This window comes from Natrix helvetica (assembly GCF_964273705.1).
Source record: "Natrix helvetica genome assembly, chromosome: 7".
Lineage (NCBI taxonomy): Eukaryota > Metazoa > Chordata > Lepidosauria > Squamata > Natricidae > Natrix > Natrix helvetica.
This window is the reverse complement of record NC_138558.1, coordinates 38,478,537-38,500,168: the sequence shown is the minus strand read 5'-3', so window position 1 is coordinate 38,500,168 and position 21,632 is coordinate 38,478,537.

The following is a 21,632-nucleotide window of genomic DNA, read 5'->3' as shown; positions in this document are numbered from 1 at the left end:
ATGGGCTCAATATTTCAACTGCTTCGACTTTGTACTAAAGCACATTCCAGGGCAGAGAAACTTTCTAGCTGATGCCCTCTCCCACATGCCCCAGTACAAATACAAATGGGAGGAGGTGGTGGATGGCATCATTCCCTCTACCCAAATAGCTGCCCAAGTGACCACCAGATGACAACGCCATGACCGATATGACCAACCAGTAGGCGACCTAACCACGAGACTTAAAACTGAACTGCTAGCAGACCCTTGGTTCCAAAACAACCAACACATCTTGACAAAAAGAGATGACCTTGCATGGAAGGGGACGAAACTATATGTCCCGGAACCCCTATGCACCCTAATTCTCTAGAGCAGCCATGATGCCAAATTGGCAGGCCACCTTGGATTCCTAAAGATGTTACATTTAGCCTGGAGGCAGTTCTGATAGCCCAAAATAAAGAAAGATGTGGATAGTTACGTGAAACGTTGCACCATCTGCACCACAATGAAGAGGCAACCAGGAAACCCCCCTGGATTGCAGCAGCCAGTAGCAGAGCCAACAAGGCCATGGGAGGAGATTGCAATGGACTTTATAATAGAGTTGCTGAAAAGTGGGGAAAACACGGTGATTTGGACTGTAATAGGCCTGTTCTCCAAACAGGCGCACTTCATACCCTGCAGCGGACTACCCTCAGTTCACAAGCTGGCCAAACTGTTCTGAAGCACATCTACCGCCTGCATGGAGTATCTCGAAAAATTATCTCAGACAGAGGGGTCCAGTTCATGGCTAAGTTCTGGAGGGAGTTCCTGTGGTCCATTGGGTCATCCCAGGGCTTAGCTCGGCTTTTCACCCGAGCACCGATGGGGGTCAGAGATACTGAATGCTATGGTAGAGCAATACCTGAGGTGCTACGTGAACTCTCAGCAGTCCAATTGGGCAGACCTTCTGACCTTCGCTGAAGTTGCATACAATAATGCTGTTCACAGCAGCACAGGACTAACACCGTTCAAAGTAGTGAGCGGCATGGACTTTGTCCCAATTCATGAGTATCCAAGGGATTCCCCCTTCCTCAGTCAGCTTGACTGACTGGATGTCAATGCTAAAAGCAGCCTGGGAGAACGTCACAAAAGCGCTAGCTAAAGCAGCACAAACCTATAAGAAACAGGCAGATAAACACGAGCTCCTCAACGACAATTCCTAGTGGGAGAGAAGGTTTACCTCTCCACAAAATATTTGAGGTTAACACTCCCTAGCAAGAAACTGGGACCAAAGTTTGTGGGACCATTCCCCATAGTAAAGATCATCAACCCAGTCTCAGTGCAACTGAAACTGCCCCGACTGCTAGGGAAGATACACCCTGTATTCCATAATAACTTCTTAAAACCTGTGGTCGGATCTTTCTGAGACCACTGCCCTGGGAGCCCCAAGGCCCTGTGGTCATAGGGGGCCAAACCCATTATGAGGTGCATCCTTGATCCGAGATGGCACAGGAGGCAACTGCAGCACTTAATTAAGTGGAAGGGCTATCCCTTGTCAGAGGCATCTTGGGTAAAGAGTAGAAATATCAAGGCTGATCGCCTTATAGAGAGATTCCATGAAAAAAAAAAACCTGGGGGGAGGACATAGCCTTGAATCCCATACTGGTACTCAAATTGTTTTTGCTTGCACAGATTGCCTTTGAAAAGTGAGGAAAGACGGATCTCAACTCTCTGTGTTGACATTCCATGCAAAGCGTCAGCGGAGCCAGATCTCAGATTACAGTAGCTGGGTTGAGATGAATGAAGCTATTGGATAACGTGATTTATGACAGACTGAAGGGAGGACAGAAACACAGGCAAAGTTCAAAAGCAGATAAAGAAAGCAAAAAAGATCCCTGTGAATAAGAAATGCCTAGTGAAGAATGCCTAATGAAGCTGTTAATAAATCACTGCTTTTTGTATTACAATATCGGGTTGCTAATTATGAAGCAGGCATCGTTAGGGTACTTTACAGGGGGCTTGGAAGGGCAAAAATGAGTGAAAATGGACCCATTTGTCACAAAACAGGTATTTTTGACCCCCCCAGCTTCCAGGACCACTCTACAGGCCTCCCAAACCCTCTGCATGTCCAATTTATGTGAAAAACAGGCCCGTTTTTCACCTCCCAAACCCCCCATGCATCACGTTTTTGCCCTCCCTGGCTCCCAAGAGCACTTTGCAGGGCTCCCAAACTCTCTGCATGCCCCATTTTTCACAAAAACGCCAGGGAGGACAAAAACGCCAGGGAGGACAAAAACTTTTTTTAAAAAATTACCTCCTTAAAATCTTGGTGCGTCTTATACTCTGGTGCTTTTATAGTCAGAAAAATACAGTACCTAATACGTACTGGCCATTTCTATAGCAACAAGTGTGTCTAATAAATAAATCCCTTTAATTTTAAAGCAGAATACAATATATCTCAACGTAATATTGAAAAATATGATCGGAGTGCTATTTGGAAGCTAGTTGAATAGACAAACTCAAAATCCCTCTTATTTTTTCTTTTTTTTTCTTGCAACTGGACTACCCTTAAGACAGCTGATGCCTTTTTCAGAGCTAATGCCTTTCTAAAAGAAGACACATGGCCATCCTATTAAAATGCTGGACATAAACATATTTGTGGTTTGTGTCTGCTGCTTAGTAGAACATGCATTCAATTTTGCACTATATTTTGTAATGTAAGATGAATTCTATTTTCTTTAATATGCTTCAATAAGATAAATTATGAGAAACTATCAGACAATAAATGTACTGTAAGGTTCTATGCTTATTGAAATATGTGGAAATCCTCGTAGCCAAGTGGTGTAAAGGCAGAGCATAGAAAAAACCTTATACTCTCCTCAATCTTGTGCCTGAACAGTAAATGGGTTTAACGGCAACAGGTTATTTTGTCCCTTGTTCTATGGTGAAATATGGTAGGAGATAATATAAAAAAGAGATTAATGTCCTGAATAATCTCCATCATATATGTTGCTTTAGATGCTGCCTTTGATGCTTCTGCAGTCTGAGTCATATAGGGCAGATCTATAATAGTCTAAATGTAAGATTATCTGTATGAATCACTCTAGCCCGATAATCCTATTAAAGAAAGAAAATAGTTGGTATACCAAACTGACAGTGGTAGATACTCCCAGTCTCAGAAAACTTGATTCATCTTCCACGGTTCATTTTCATTTTCATCTATTACATTGTTATGCCCAGGAGATGCATAACTTCCAGGAAGCTGGCACTGTGGTTCACAATATCAAAAAGTTGCTGAGTGATTAAGCATGTTCAATCAAGTAATACTCGCTCTGTCTCTTTTCCACAGGAAATCTTCTATCAAAGTTTATACAAATCTCTCTCTCCCATGCCTCATAAACTAAAAGTGATCCCATGAAACTAGCTTAGTGCTCGAGACGTTTCAGAATGTACAATATTAAAAGCATACCAATGTTAATATCAATATGAACAATACATGTGTCAAAACAGGTCTGTAAGTGCTCCAGCAACAGGTAGTTGTTGGCAAGTAATGATAGGCCTTGGCCTACTCTGGCCAGTAGATATCATTTTTCTTTTCCAATAAATCACCATTCCTGATGATCAGATAGTTGGAAAATATCTGTAAGGTAGAACTTATAATTATACAGTATATAAGTATCATAATGTGCAGATGGTATAATTTTAACAGAGATTTTCATATTTCATAGATCTTCATTCCTGTTTTGTATTTTAACATATATAATTATATATTAATATGGGGTGTTTTTTTTTTTGGCATAGTCAGCCAGAAGTTTAAACTGCATTTATCATTTTTATTCACCTATTGCACAGGTGTCAAACTCGATCATGTCATGTGATGTATTGTGACTTTTTTTTTTGCCTTTGCAGAGCTGGGGTAGGCGTGGCCCACACATGATGCCATCTTGACACCCCTGACTTATTGAATCCTTCCCAAGAACCTGGAATAAGCAGATGTAGCCGTTTCATGGTGTTAAAGGTATTATTGCAGCATGTAAGCCTTTTGCAATTGACTATGGTGATTTTGTCAATGTTGATGGTGCTCAAGTGGTGCTTCAGTTCTGGGATGACACCCAAGGCACCTATTATTATATGCACGAACTTTGTTTTCTTTTACCATAGTTGTTCTATTTCTGTTTGCAGATCTTTGTACTGTATTATTTTCTCCAGTTCTTTCTTTTCTATTCTGCTGTCTCCGGGTACTGTCATGTCCACTAGCTGGAGTTTTTGTCTTTCTTATAGACAATTGCTAAGTCTGGAATGTTATGGGGCTGGTGCCTGTCAGTTTGAATTCTAAAGTCCTAGTGCACTTCTACATTCTCTGTTGCTTTTTCTATTTTATGGTCTAACCAGTTCTTGCTTGCAGGTAAATGATATTTCTTCCAATGCATCATTGTTGCAACTTTGTCATGGTATTGTTTGTAGTAAGTATGTGCAACCTTCTTGGTAGCTAATCAAGTGGTTATTATTATTAATCAATTGCATTTTCGCAAAAGGTTCTGCAACATAATCTGTCCTACTGATGCAGATTATTTTTCTCAATCTAGACTGAGAGAGCCAGACTGGTTTAAGATTAGCTGCAGGTCTTCTGTACCTAAAGGAAGCCTAAAATCTTGATTTCCCCATTCCTAGTTCAGCCTCTTAACCACTATGCAACATTTTGTCCCTCCTTGTTCACACAAGTAAACACACACACACACACACACATGTACACATATACTTCTACATAGCCACCAGTCTTGCCCAACAAAATATATTTTGCAGTTTTATGTTGCTCCCATGATGATGAACACCATCCTTTCAGTTGGCAAATGGTAGAACATAGAGGACAACACCTGGTGTCTCATGCATATCCTCACCATACAATACTTGCATTCAAGACAGGGGAAACAATTTTTGTAACAAGAGCCATTGGCCACTGCAGAAGCACTGTGGAAGACAGGAATGTGGTAGCCAAGTAGAATGGTCCCTTGGTTACTCGAGGGAGGGGAACGCCAAGGACAAAGCAAGATAAGATGGCAGTTCCTATTAATACAAAACTACCCCCACTAGGCTCCAAAGGAAATGCTGCAGAACTACTTTTGCAATGTGTTCTTCAAGGTCTGTGTCAGCTCCATCGGACTCTGAGGACATGGAAGAGCTGATCACTGGAAACCTCAAGCAGCATTTCCTTTGAAGGAGAAATTGAGCTGATTTTTATGTAGCTCAGCTTCCCAAAATACTGTGTTTTCTATGCAATTATATGCAAATGTCAATGTAATTGTGAAGACACAGGAAGGACAAAACAGTGAAGACCCCATATAAGAAAGGGTCTAAAGTTTCAAGTGGCCATTGTATCACAACTTATTAAATCTCCCAATAAAGATATGCTTTTGCAAATCCATCCATCATTTCTTTTATAACTTCCTTTTTCCTTTGTATATACTATATGTGTGTGTTTATATTCTACACAGCAAATGTGCTTCATTTTTATGTGAAACAGTGGTGCAAAACCTACAGTTTGACTTGTTGGAACTTGATAGCTATGTCAACACTCCATTCTTGGTTGCCATAACACTATGGCAAAATACTATGGAATATCACATACTGTATAAATATAGCTGTAGCTTTTGGGAATGGAAGCATTTCTAAATGGCTTGAAGCTATGTCACATTATAATCCCCAGAAATAAATGAAGACATAATTGTGGAGTGCATCTGCTGTTTTTCAGCCATGAACAATGTATTGTTATTTCTTGATCCCTGCTTCTCAATATTTTGGTCCATAAACAATAGAATGACATTTTCCCCCTAATTCATGTTGCTGCTGATGTTAGCATTACCTTTGACTGCATTTTTGAACAGTACTCTTAGGAACAGATGATGGAAAAATATTGCAGAATATAACAAGGTTTGGAAACGTAGTCTGACGCTCTGCCAGACATGATTTTTCTTTCTCTTAAGGCAAGTCTTCTGTACAACTGCATCTTTGACTCTTCCTATCTTACATTAATTTGTACTGATAACCAATTAACATTTAGATATATGGCACAGAAGTCCCGATAAACCAGTCCTGTTGCCAGGAAATGTGGCTGACAGGTAGTACCTCTTGCTGCTAGGGATGTGGAAGGGAATCCATTCAAATAGCTGACATTATAAAATAGTGTGATGATCACTAATCAACAGAACAAGCCTTCCAAAAACAGACATGGCACATAGACATCAATAGTTCTCTGCTTACTTTGGATACTCTTGTCCAGCTAGAAACAATATGCATATTTTGCTGACACCAGCCAATACTCTCATCACAATATAAGACGTTGGAAGTTTGATTCCAATTTCCATTTCTCTACTGTATGTGCTAGACTGTATGTAATTAAGTCAAACACAAATTGCTCACAGAAATAGCATTAAAAAAAATTGGGTGGTCAACAAAACACCCTGTTCAGATCAATGCAGAACAGCTCAATTCATTTGTGGTCAGCTGCAAAATGTACAAAAATCTCTAACATGTGGATTTCTCTCACTTGTCTAAAAATCATAGCAGTTGCTTAAAGGATCAGTTCCAAATGATGCTTCTGTAAAATTCATAGATGTATGCTATTGGGATTTAACTGTGTAGAACAAATTATTACAGTTTCCTCTTCTACAATTCGTCCTTGACCAATTCAGTGACTGCCATTCTCTAAGGAAACAGAACTGGAGCTGGAACACACATTTCAGAAAAACGGCTAACAATCCTAATGGTGGATGATTCTTGTAAAAGGAAACTGAGTTCCTTCTATGAGAATCTTGGAAAGACAGTAAGGAAACCTCGAAGGAGAATTCAGTGCCTCTATCCTATTTTTGTCTTTTTCTTACACTTCCCCCACCCACTTCTACCTAAAAAAGGATCTTGTTTCATCCTTTTATATTGGAACTTTCCACCTGAAGTGGTAATCTTCTGATAGTCTTTTTCTGAGCAATGATTTGTTTAATTGGAAGCAAAGGATTAAGATGAGGAATAAAGAACAGGAACAACTCTTAGAAATGGTGCCAGAGCTAAACTTTGATGAGTCATTTGTGAGAGATTCCTATCCCCCCCCCAAAAAATCTGTTGGACGAGAAAGGATTTGTTTTCTTAATTACACTGAACTTGTTATCAGGAAAGAGTCTGTGTGAGTTTCAGATTGTCTATTCTTGTAATTAGGTAGTTTGTAATAATTAGAGAGGATTCTAGATATATATACTGATGAAATGCCACTGCTTTTCCTGTTGGAATATCCTATCTATCTGTCTGTCTCTCTGTGTGTGTGCCTGTCAGTCTATCTGTCTGTCTAACCAGACCATAAAATTATTTTTTTGAAGTAGAACTGTGATGCAAAGTAGAAGAGTTTTTCCTCATTTGTTTTTTCCAGGAAGCTGTATAGCTAGTAAATTTGAAATCATATGTTTGATTCATTTGAGAGTTGTTTAGAAAGTGATCTTGGATTCTTTAAGATAAATGTCATCAACATAATCATCATTTCCTGACTGCCTCATTTAGCAACAGTTCAAAATTACGATGATGTTTAAAACTAGTTTTGTGAACAGTCTTCACATTTACAGCCATTGCAGTACCTCTCAGTCATATGATCACCGTTTAGGCACTTTGCCACTGGCTTGTGACAAGCAGAATTTATTTATTTATTAAATTTATATGCCATCCATCTTCCCGAAAGGGTAATTCTATTAATAGAGGTGGAAATAAAATAAGTTTTATTCATGCAAACGTTTGCTTAATGCCAAAGGGGAAGTGAGATCATCATCTCATCATTGTCACATGATGTTTCACTTAGCAGCCATGGTGATTAGTGATGGAGTTGTTAGTTCCAATTGTGGTTTGATAAGCAAGGACCTTCAGTAATTTAATTCTATTATTTAACTTTTGAGTGGTCTTTTTAGTTTTAACCATCTCATTATGACTTTGGTAGGGACATCCTGGAAGACCTCTGTTGTTCAGTTTACAACTACCTGTTTAGAAACTTAGATGTAATTTTTCAGAGAGGCAAGCTTATATTTGGTATTTGTTTCACCTTCCATTACTGGAAGATATAATAAACAATTTAGCTGCCATTTGGCTGAATATGCAAACTATTTTAAGACCCAGTTAAAAAAACTACTTGCAGTTCTTACTCCATTTTCCTTGTTAAATTCTTGTCAAAAAATTACTTTGTGTTTTAAAACAATAATTTTCATATCTGTATTCCCAATGGCATCATACAATCTCACACGCAATCATGAGCCAAGACAACTTGGCACTATATCCTCAACCGACAATTGTACTGTCACCATAACCAATCTTTATACATGTATTACATATATTAACCTATCACCAGAATATTATGTCTCCTTTTACATTTGCTTAATGTTGAAACTTTCGCTAAGGATTTCATTTATTCTTACACACAGTTTATTTTCATGATACTTTACTACCACATTTAGGAAGCAAAATTTAACACCACAATTACCCCAAAGATTCCACTATTCAAGCCTATTTATTATACATTTTATATAAATCCACAAAGACAATAATGACAATAATGATTACAATCATACATGTTTCAATCATGTGCTAAAGAGCCAAAATCTGACCTGCACATTCTCTGTGCCCAAAAGGCTATATTTTACTTCCCATGTTTTGCTCATTGTCACCTCTTGATCAAAATGCTTTTCATGGAATTCCATGAAAACCAAGTAGCTTCATCTCATTTGATTCATACTTTCAATGCTTTTTTAAAAGGGTATTTTTAAAAATTATACAGGTAACTCTTGACTTACAACCAGAATTGAGCTCCAAATTTATGTTGCTAAGTGAGAAATTTGTTAAGTGAGTTTTAAGGGCATTTCTTGCCATGGTTGTTAAGTGAATCTGGCTTCTCCCTTGACTTTGCTTGTTGGAAGGTTGTTAAAGATGATCCCATTACCCTGGGATGCTGCAACTGTCATAAATATGAGTCAGTTGCCAAGCATCTGAATTTTGATCATGTGACCATTAGGATGCTGCAAGGGTTGTAATTGTGAAAAAATGGTCCTAAGTCAGTTTTTTTCAGTGCTGTTGTAACTTTGAATGATCCCTAAACAAACTGTCATAAGTCAAAGCTACCTGCATTAGGAATGCATTTATCCAAAAACAGTTGCCAAGAAGAAATGAATAAAAAGCTCAGCAACAAAAAAGATGGCCTCAAAATTTGTAAATAAATACAAAATTACATATTAAAAGGGACCGGGGTTGACAACTAATTTAGAAAACCTATTGCAGTGGAAATTCAAAGGCTTTTAAGAACAAAAAAAGGAGCAGAATCCAGGACAGACTTTTGGGCAAAGGGAGTTATAATTTGGATGCTGAAATAATGGAGAAGAACCTGGCAGGATTTGTGTGATGGGCTTGTAACCACTTATAAACCATGCCACATCTTACCTCTAAACATCACCCTATCCTACCTCTGCTTTTTCCTCCAATTAAATCTGTTTGAATTCTACATCACTCTAGTATGTCTATGTATCTGAGAAAGTGAGTTGCAATTCATGAAAGCTTATGTCTTTTATTAAGGTTCGTTCACTAGACATTAAGCAGCTCATTTCATTCTGACCCAATAATGCCTGGCCATATATCCAGTTCCAAAATTTATGTTTTCGGGTATAATTTTGAATATACAACTAAAGTTACACAATATGTTTTTTAAAGAATTTACTAATTATCTTTACTTGCTGCTATTGCTGTTTTAAATAGAAACTCCCCATGCATAGTTAATTTTAACTAAATTGATAAAAAATGAAACATAAACTCATAATGTACAATTCACTATAGAAATGTACAATTCACTATAGTGAAGAAGTCTGTAACCAAACATTTATTTCAAAACACTACACAACACTCATATAACTTATCATTCCTTTTTACTGCGAAAATTGAAATACTTAATTATTGTAATTTCTCTCTCCCCTCCTTCCCTCCCTTTCTTCATATATTTTTACTTGCTATGTGACAGCCCAACAAAATTGGTGGATATATTTCATATTTTACTGCTGTCACAAAACAGTTGTCAGAGAATGTGGAAAACTTGCATTATTCACAAAATTGATAGCAGTCACCACATTAGTTTTGTTGAAGTGGAAAATGTGTGTTTTTCGAACTTGAAACAAATACGTGGAAATTTGGAAATTATGCAGAATTATTGTGAGTAGGCAAAATCAAAACATTGGGCATTTTAGTTGTTCTGGGTTTTGGCCAAGGCAAATTCCAGAGAAGTCTTAAGCAATGTGTATCACAAGGATGACAATTTACCTCATCCTTCTCTAGTCATTTACAAGGCCTGCATACCTTCACAGAACTTTCTTTTTCTTGTCTTCTCATCCAATCTTAGCTAAAGTAAGCTAATGTTTCTTGTTTTTGCTGCTAATGCCACTGAAATCATGCCCACCATTGCTGCATCCTCAAAACTAACCTGCCTTTTATTTCCTATTGGCTTCTTTTCCCTTCCTCAGTGCTCAATTCCCATGCTCAATGCCAAGGATATTGGCTATAAATACAGATAATTGATTATGACCATAATGGAGCCTGCCCATTATGATCTTAAGTCAGAATGGTTGTAAAGCAGATCATCACATGACTGATTTTATGACCACTTTTGTGATAGTAAGTGAATATCACGCTCATAAAGCGAATACCACAGTCATTAATCAAATGCTGTGATTATTAAGTGAACCATTGTTCACTGAGGGGAGTTCTTTTTAAAGAGCCATAAATGTGACTGTTGCCAAGTGCCTGAAATGTAGTCATGTGATTGTGAGAGGAGGCTGGCTGTTACAACTTCTGAACTGAGTCATACAGTAAGTTCTCTTCTGGTGGACCCATAGTAACGTTGAATGACTGCTAAATTGAGAACTGCCTCTATGGTAAGGTAAAGGAAGAGTGGACTAGAAGACTGTAGGGCTCATAAGTTGGATATGTGTTGTAATCGAGGCCAAGGACATGAGCAGAGTAGCTATTTAACTGGCATGTTTATGGTCCCAGTCTTCCCAGCATCTTTTTTACTTATCTTTTCTTACCCATTGCCACCATGTATTATAATACACCTGGGTCAGGAGTGTCCAAACTTGGCAACTTTAAGACTTGTGGACTTCAACTCCCAGAATTCCCCAGCCAGCTGGCTGGGGAATTCTGGGAGTTGAAGTCCACAAGTCTTAAAGTTGCCAAGTTTGGACACCCCTGACCTAGGGTTTGGTTTTTGTTTTGCTGTCCCTCAAACAAATAAAGGGGTGGTACAGGCAGAATCCTTTTACTCGTGGTTTTTCAATAACACATGATCACAATGGGATTCCACCAGTAGAACTGAACTTCCTGACACCATGTATATGTCCAGCTGGGGAATCCTTAGCCATTTTTCTTAAACCTGTCCTTTTTCCTAACCTAGAAAGAAAAATACTTTTGTCATCCTGTTCAAAATTCAGTATTATAGATCTTAATAAACTGGAGCCAGTTTTGGAACACAAGGGCACATGTATACCCAGGGAAGGTTATTTTAATGAAACATTGTAATGATTTTTTTTAAAGCAAATGAGGCTGAATTTCTAAAAATTAAATGGAATTTATTGGAGAGCGGTAAAAATAAAAATAAAATAATGATCGCCATAGAAACTATACTAAAACCTTATAAAAAAGAAAACACAGAAAAAGAAATACTAAATGAAAAAGACATTCAGATATTGCGATGTGCTTATTCCTACAAGATCAGAATAGTAAAAGCTATGGTGTTCCCTCTGACACTCTAAGGAAGTTCAAGTTGGACTTTGAAGAAGCAGGATGGGAAGACTGTTGATATTGTAACATTTTTGTGTTAGAAAAGTGAATATTGTGGATACCAAGAAAACAAATGGACCACCAAATAAATCAACTAAGAGATCTCACTAGAGGCATAAATGAATCAGTTTCAAATTATTGCACTTCGGACACATTATACAAAGATCTAGGCCTCTGGAAAAGTTCTAATGTTGAGAAAAATGGAAGAAAAGAGAATAAGAAGATGAGGAACAACAGCAAGACAGATGATCTTAGAATGGTGATGAGTGCACCATTAGAAGGCACTGAAAGATAAGATTAAGACAGATCGTAATGGACGAAATCCATCTAGACAGTCACTAAGGGTAAACATTCACTTGATGTTAAATAATCCAGCAATTAAAAAAATGGGCAAGTTAGTTTTGTCCATAGAGTGACCAGGAATTGAAATTATCAGGAGCTGCAGTGGTGTAGTGTTTAGAATTCAGTACTGCAGGCTACTTCTGCTGACTGCTAGGTGCCTGCAGATCGAATCTCACCAGGCTCAAGGTTAACTCAGCCTTCTATTCTTCCCAGGTGGGTAAATTGAGGACCCAGATTGTTAGGGCAATATGCTGACTCTGTAAACTGCTTAGAGAGGGTTGTAAAGCACTGTGAAGTGGTATATAAGTCTAAGTGCTATTGCTATCTAGCTCACTAACATTCTACATTAGAGTAAGCTTATATACTTACAAGTTCATGCATGTGCACATCAGTGACGTGCGGTCAGTAGAGGCAAGGGAGGCAGGGCCTCACCTCTCTTCATGGAATAATAGTATATAATATTATATACTATATATAATATTATATACATCCGTCCGGCCGTGCCTGGGAGACGCGGAGGGAGAAATGTTGTTGGCGCCTCCGGATGACGAACCAGTCGCTTGCTTTCGTCATCGGGAGGCCGACAACATTTCTGCCTCCGCGTCTCCCGGGCGCGGATGGATGAAGGTAGCCAGAATGGCGCCGAAGCAGTCCGGCGAGCGAGCGAGGCAGCGAGATCTTCGGTCACTCGTCCACCGGACTGCCTTGGCGCCATTCTGGCTACCTTCGTCCATCCGCGCCCGGGAGATGCGGAAGCAATCCGGTGGACGAGTGACCGAAGATCTCGCTGCCTCGCTCGTTCGCTCGCCGGACTGCTTCGGCGCCATTCTGGCTACCTTCGTCCATCTGCGCCCGGAAGATGCAGAAGCAGTCCAGTGGATGAGTGACCGAAGATCTCGCTGCCTCGCTCGCTTGCTCGCCGGACTGCTTCGGCGCCATTCTGGCTACCTTCGTCCATCCGCGCCCGGGAGATGCGGAAGCAGTCCGGTGGACGAGTGACCGAAGATCTTGCTGCCTCGCTCGCTCGCTCGCCGGACTGCTTCGGCGCCATTCTGGCTACCTTCATCCATCCGCGCCCGGGAGACGTGGAGGCAGAAATGTTATCGGCCTCCCGATGACGAAAGCAAGCGACTGGTTCGTCATCTGGAGGCGCCGACAACATTTCTCCCTCCGCGTCTCCCGGGCGCGGATGGACGAAGGTAGCCAGAATGGCGCCAAAGCAGTCCGGCGAGCGAGCGAGCGAGCGAGGCAGCGAGATCTTCGGTCACTCGTCCACCGGACTGCTTCCGCATCTCCCGGGCGCGGATGGACGAAGGTAGCCAGAATGGCGCCGAAGCAGTCCGGCGAGCAAGCAAGCGACGCAGCCTGATCTTCGGTCACTTCCAGAGCCGGAGCGGGATGGAGCAGCCATCGCCTTGGAAGTGAGTCGCGCGGACGGAGCTTTGGGGCTGAGGAGAGAGGCAGGGACGGAGGGAGTGGGGGGAGAGGAGCCGCCCCCCTCACCCCCCAGGCAATGGGGAAAGCTTTCCTGAAATGGGGGGGTGTCACGGGAAATAAAAAGGGCGCGCGCTGGGGGGGGACGAAGGAGGCTTTGGCGTGCCTTAGAGGCGGGCGGGCAAGCAACGAAAGGAGCAGCAAGGGCGGGCGGTGGCTGCAGGCGGCAAGGCTTGAGCGGGGTGAAAGGGACTGGTGCCGGTGGAGGAAGTAATGCTACGCCGCGGTCCCCTTAATGTTCACTCAGGAAGGCGGAGAACGAGACCACGTGGTCTGCACACGTGGTCTGCACACGTGGTCCCATTCCCCGCCTTCCTGATGACGTCACCAGCCTCCCCAGCCATAACCCTCACCGCACGTCACTGGTGCACATAGACATGCATAGACATAGAGAACATGAAGTCATATAAATTTGTATATGTCAATTTTTATATTTAGCTGGAAAAAGTAACATTAAAAGTCAGGAAAACTGACTAGTTCACTACCATTCCTATTTAATTAGTGAAGCATTAATAGATACTTCAAATTCATTTTCTCCCTTTTTGTCATCATCTACTCTAATGTGCTCTAAATCAGAGCTGGGCATCCTATGGAAACAGACTATACATTGCCTTTGCCAGAACCGGAATTTTGCAGAATAGGAGGACTTTTAAAATATATTTTTAAAGATTTTTAGATATTTTAATTCATAATATACAAGATGATTTCAAACAGTCAACTGTCTTCTCCCAGTCCTTCATAATGGAACATGTAAACCATGATATTTTACCATCCAATGCTGCCTTACAGGCAGATTGGACAATTTTATGGAACAATTTTGGGAGTTTGCTTGAGCAGAGAACCGTCTGCAGCTACAGCTAAGACCCCATTGTGGAGAAAGAGTGGGGATAGCTCAAGGAGGTACCCTTGAAATTATTTGACTGCTGCATAGCACTCTCTGTTTCATGATTTATGATGCAAATCACAGTCTCTCTTGCTGCTTTTGAAAGCATGCAATTATGTTGGTTTGTTTCCTGTTGTGTTCTCTGGCCTTTGTCATAAGAATGAAGCAATGGAATTTCAGTAGCGAACATGTTCTGTGAATGGTAGCATTGTGCTATAGAGCTCTGACCTTTTCAATATTCTGTCGTTCAAACATGAGTTGTTTCTTTGCACTCTCAGCAGCCTCCGGGAAGAGCAAAATTACAGGAAAATGCAGAATACTAAAAAGAAAAAGAATGGTATGATTCATTGTCTCAAAGCCACAAACTATGCCTGTTTTGTCTAGAGTTTACTTGAAATAGATGAAAAAAAATTAAGAGCTCTTATGCCAGAATTAGCCCAAGGCACCAGGGGCACTCTGAACGACCCTTTTCAATATAAACCCAGCTGTTGACATGCAATTTCATTTTTAAAAATTCCTGTATTCCTATCTTGTCATAGATGCCTTTTTTTCTATTTCCTGGCATATTACCATGTACTTTGTAAGGAAAAAAAATATCTTTTGTAGTCTATACAGTGAAGAATGGAACCGATTTTTGCATCCTGAAAACATTTGAAAAATATTATGTAGTTAACCAATGAATTAAATATGGATATTTTGTTCTGTGATTTAGGGAAACCCCCCAGAAATAATAGAGCTTAAGGCACTTTTAGCTAAGCTGGATACCTTATACAGTAGTGCAAAAGAAAGCATTTCTTTAAAAAATGACTGAAAAATGGTAATTACACCTTCCAATAGTAGTGAAATAAATACCTAAAATAGCTATAAAACATTTTATTAGAGAGCTAAATTCAATCAAAATACCACGTTCCAAGTAGTTGATTGGTCTACTGCAAAGTGGTAGTCTTAAAAACAGCTTCATTTTCATGAAATGTACTTTAATTAAATACTATTAACATTACTTATTAATATTTCATAATGTTTGCCTTCTATCCTGATGAAGATTACAGTTCAGTGAAAGGCTTTGGAAAGGCTCTGGGGCAACCTAAGTCTGTAATGCAGTCATAATATCATTGAATTTAAAGGTAGGAAGGAACTTTCAAGACCTATTCACTTCATTTGTAGGATCTAAATGTTATGTTTTTCTCCTGCTCTTGAAGAAAGGGGCACGTGACAGGAAAAGATGATAGATATTGCCAAAGATCCTGGGAGCAAACTTGCTTGATTTCCAGTTCTGTTTGTGTTTCCTGCTTTCTAAGGAATCAGTTGCCCTCCACTTATTAAACTCATCAGCTTCCCATTCTTCTATCACCCGCTGACCAATTAGGCCTTGCTGCTTGATTGCTTGCAGTGACATTATCAAGTGACTGCTACTTCTCCCCCACAGTTCAAGAAGAGCCTGCAGGAGCAAATAGCCAAATGAAAAATGGTGCATTATCTTTTCCTTGACAGATGTACCAAAAAAACACAATCTACATATTATTAACATATTTGGCTTTAGTCCTATGTAAATGTCACACTTATTGCTCTGCACATTAAAGGACTGGCATAGAAATCAGGGTGTGATGTGGTACACGAGTTGTTTACTCTACAGGAGTCTTATATCATGCATGGTTTAAAAAGCAAAATAGTAAACTAAGATGTGATGTACTGTAGATATTAAAGTTCATCACAATCGAGATGACAGATAAGAAAATACGTTAGTTTTGTAAACAGCACAATATCAGAATAGTTGCTATGGTGATAACATGGACACTTATAAAACGTTCTTGAATCTTATACTGATGACTACAGCTTAGAGTTGACATTACAAAGATGCACATATGACATTTTGACATTAAAAAAAAATTAAACAAAAGAAACATTTAATGCTGGCAGATAAAAACATCTAAATGTCTACTCTTCCATTTGTTTCCAACCCATCCTGTATGGATTGAAAACTCTTCCACGCAGGAATCTGTCAGTGTTAACATGAATATCCACAAATAGAGGATTATAAATGTCAATATTTTCTGCCAAGCAGAAAGCAGTTATTTTTTTTCTTTTTGATCTCACAGGTGACATCTGCTGGTCATCTCTAAATTATATTAGTCTTTAGAATGAAACCTTTTGATCTGGAAAGATATGGTAAGAATGTGTAAAGGTGGCAAAGATGCTTAGAGATTTATATCTCATATAATTACACATTAACATTCTTTTTATTTTTTTGCAATTTCAGAACAATTATCGAGAGCAAAATATTACCCCTTTATTTCTACATTTAAGCATAAAACTTATTTTGATACAGAAAACATTTAGACCCACATTGACAAAACTTTGGTGGACACTTATACCAAGTCTTTAAAGTTGGGGAGTTGGAAAGAAACTTTTAATTCATAAGGAATAATTTCTTATGAGTCCATGTGCAAATTTTTGAAAGTTTCCTGCAGACATTGCTATTATAATTTGTTTTCAAGACAACATCTAATACAAGCACAAATAAAATACAGAATTACAACAAATCCTTCAGTTAAAAACAGCATTAAAAGTAGCAGAGATCAAAACAGGAAATGCAAGACGATCTACAAATACTACAGAAATAAATCTTGTTAAAATGCAGCATTGCTGAATAAAGTTGAAGTTTGGGATAATCAAATCAAATATTTATATAAACCATTGAACAGGTGGTTTAAAAGAATAAAAAAAGTCTTTACTTACAAAGCAAAACAATAAATAGGTACTAGGCACAACTTTCTTGAAATGATATCTTAATTTGGCTTAAAGAATGAGGTGATTATGATCTTTTCTCAATAAAATGTGTTCCTACAAGTTGAACACCATTACATAAATTTTTATGTACTATGCAATACATTCATTTTGAAATTTGGGAGTTTCAAAACCAATTTATTTCAATGGGCTAAATATCTGCTATATGTTGAAAGATAATTCTTTTACAATATATGTGGAAAAATAAAGTTGTCTATTAGATTGAGCTTTTAGGTTGACGTTATGATATTAGATAAGAATGAAAACAAAATATTTTGTTGAATTTTAAAATATTACAAATGTTCCTAAAATATTAAAACCTCTCCATATTCTTAATGAATAGCTATAATTGAGGTTGCACATGAGCAGTTAAAGAAAAATCCATTGATTACTGATCGTTTGTAACTAGTATATTCAATTCCTTGATGGATCGGAAATGAGACAGGGCTACATATTGAAAGTTAAATTAAATAAGGATTAGCATGTTTTGTGATTTATTTGTATTGCTTAGATGCAAAGACATAAATCCAATATTTCTGCAATGTGCTATTTGCTCAAACCAGTTAAACTTTATTTATCTTGCCAAACTATGTTTGATTTTGGAAGGACTGCATATCCTAACCCTAACTTATATTTGTTTTACAGAGTTAAGGATGCCAAGACATTATTTAAAGAGAGGAGTACAACACGTCAGTTGAAACAGGATAAAACAAACAAGATTAAACATATTTCTCATACTGCATTTGAAAGCATACAGCCAACTCCAACTCTTCTGCACATTTAATTAGCTGGCTTCATATCTAAATAGTTCTTTGCTTAGCTTTTTAACATAGACATGAAATAGAGGCATGTAATTAATTTATTACTATATTATTACTTATTTATAATTTACTTAAATATTTAAATTAATTTAGTTATAATTTATAAATGTATTATTTAATTATTATTTAATATAGGCATGTAAATATAGACATAACAAGAAATGGGACATCCTAATGGAAACCTCAAATCTCATCAAAATTTTTACAAGTTGCATTGGATAATAAACTGATTTCCAACTTCTAGTATTAATCTTTAAAAATTGAATGGTAATGCTATACTGTATTGTGCTACATCTTGAAAAAGCCAAAAGTAATTAGCACGATAGCAATAAGTGTTTCTACTGTATGTAGCATTGAAAATGTACAGTACACAATTAAGTGTTTGAGGGAAAATATGAAATAAATGCATTCTTTTTTATTGTGTAATCTGTGCAGAAAGATAGTAATAATTCAATTAATAAGAGGAATATACAAGGGCAATTCAATAAATGTAGCAACTTTTACTAAGGATTGGTATAACAGTGTTGTGTTCCCTAAAGCATAAAATATGTTGACCCATTCTTACAGGCCTGTATATATTGAATATATTTTATTTTCCAAAAGAAGCTCTTCTATGTAATACTAGTTATATAGAAACTATACTGATCAAAACTGGACCTTTAGAATTATGCCCAGAATCCTTAGGAAACTGACTTTAAACCCTACACCTTTTTTTTTGATTTGCTAGCTAGATCCAGGTCATTGCAGATGTTTTTGACTGGTTAAAGTAGCAGTCTTCCACAAACAGCCTGGCTTTCTCTTAATCTCCAAATCTCTGTAAAACCAAGGAAAAGTTCTCAGAGAGAAAAGGGCAGGATAAGAAAGAGAAGGAGGAGCACAAGGGAGAAGAATGTCCTGCCATGATAACTACAAACCGTGTTTCTGCACTGAACATGAACTAGAAATTAAAACTTTTCTAAAAAGGGGGTGAATAGGCTGGTTGCATTGTTTTTATTTGAAATTACATGTACATGATAGTTGCATTCTTTTGTTTTTCTTTATGTTCTTCTCCTAAATATTTGTTCTATAGATTTGGGTTTATTGGTTTTACAAGGGAACTTCTTATTAAGAACTTTCCTGTGTGTTCTATATTTTATGAAGTTCTAGTACCACTTTACAAAGCAGTGGTGGGTTCCTATTGGTTTGGACCAGTTTGGCCAAACCAGTAGTGATTTGGTGGCCTGGGTAGCTGAAACCATGACCCAGGTCTGCCATGCCCCCGAACTGGTTCCCCAGGTGGCGGCAGCAGGGCCATCTTGTTTTTCAGTATTAGAAAATATTAATGTGCAATTTTAATTGCACTGTGCGCTTGTATGAAACACACACATGACAGCACTGGCAGTACTGCCTGCTGGAACCCACCCCTGTTACAAAGCCTTAGTAAGACCACACTTGGAATATTCCATCCATTTCTGGATCACCACAATATAAAATGATGTTGAGATTCTGGAAAGAGTGCAGAAAAGAGCAACCAAGTTGATTAGATTAGGCTAAAGCATACAAAAAATGATTACAGGAATTGAGTACATCTAGTATAATGAGAAGAAGATAAAAGGACTAGGGGTGATATGTTAGCACTGTTTGAGGGGCTTATACAAAGATGAGTGTGTCAAACTATTTTCCAAAGCACCAAAAGGCAAGACAAGAAACAAAGTTTGGAAACTAACCAAGGAGAGAAGCAGCCTAGAACTAAGATGAAATTCATGACAAGTAGAACAATTAACCATGTGAAGGAGTTGTCTCCAGAAATTGTGGGTGCTCTAACACTGGAGATTTTCAAAAAGAGACTGGACAATCATTCATCTGAAATGGTATAAGATCTCCTGCTTGAGCAGAATGTTGAACTAGAATACCGCCCAAATCCCTTCCAACTCCATTACTCTGTGTTCTATGTGCAAGGCAACATAATTAGACTGTTACCTGTTTGGTTTTAGCACTGACATAAAATATGTTATAAACCACTTGAATTTTGGAAAGTAAATTCCTTAATTATTTCTATTTATTTTCCTAGGGGAATGAATGATGAACTTTTGGATAAACGGATTAAAAACCACCCAGCTGGACTGGCTACAGATATGCCAAAATGTGTAAAATTTTGAAAAAAGAAGTTGAAATATATATTTTGAACAATTCATTATTCATTTGAATAATAATTGAATAGTGCAGTATGTGGATACTTCACTTAACAAATAATGATATTGAACTGAGTTTGGTGATCCTTCTAATTTAAGAAGGTGTAAGACAGGGGTGTCCAAACTTGGGAACTTTAAGACTTGTGGACTTCAACTCCCAGAATTCCCCAGCCAGCATGGCTGGCTGGGGAATTCTGGGAGTTGAAGTCCACAAGTCTTAAAGTTCCCAAGTTTGGACACCCCTGGTGTAAGATATTTTGATGTCTGTGTAATACCTAAGTATCTTTCTTTATTGTTTACGTATATTGGCTTTTAGAGTCATTTAATAAATCTTGTGTGAAAATATCAACAATGAGGATGTAGTATTACAATAGTTTTAATATAAATAATAAGCAGAGTTTTCCTGTAGTTCTTCAGCCAAAATCCAGAAAAATATAGAAATTTGTAAAATTCCTATATGTATTACAAAGCTCCTGGTACTTGGAACGAGAGGTGGCATTCAGCAGGTTATGCAGAACAGGTAGAGGAAATTTTGAGTAGTTTGGAGAACCTGTAAATACCACCTCTGACTGGCCCCACTCCCATCTATTCTCTGCGTCCCCAGTCACAGCTGATTGGGAGGCATTTTGCAGTATCCTTTCCCTGCCATGCCCACCAAGCTATGCTATGCCCACCAAGCCATGCCATGTCCGTCAAGCTACACCTACAGAACTGGCATTAAAAAAACATTGAAGCCCACCCCTGCTTGGAACCGTAGCTTTTGAATTTCTCCAAAATATTATTTTGGCCTCTGTCCATCAAAAGGCCGACTATTCCAGCTTTTAAGAAGCCTTCCAAGAACAAACAGAGCAATCTCATAAATGCGTCCCAGTTTCCATAATCAAGTTTTCACACATGGCAGCCTCAGTAAGGCTTAGCTATCCATATTTGAATTTTTTTTAAAAAAATCTGCAGTGTTTGTTCCAGCACTATATTCTCCTTGGATGAAATATGAAGCATGCCAGCCAGGAAAGGATCTGGTCTTTTTATTGGCTTTCACTAGCTAGAATGGGCCGGGATCCAATTTTCAAAAAATAGCTTGTGTAGTAACAAACTTTACTTTTACACTTGCAGGCGAGGGTAAAGCCAATCAAATCTAATCAAAATCATGATTCTGCTACTTTGAACTCTGGTCTCACATTTAGAAACAACACAGACTTAATTCCATGTGTCCTAAGAGGGGAAATTATGATTTAGAAAATTTTAAGCATGACACATTGGAATCTAAAAGAATTTATAATCATTTCTTTCTTGGTTATATAGAGAATCCCTGATTCTGTGAATCTGTATTTCTGTAACCTT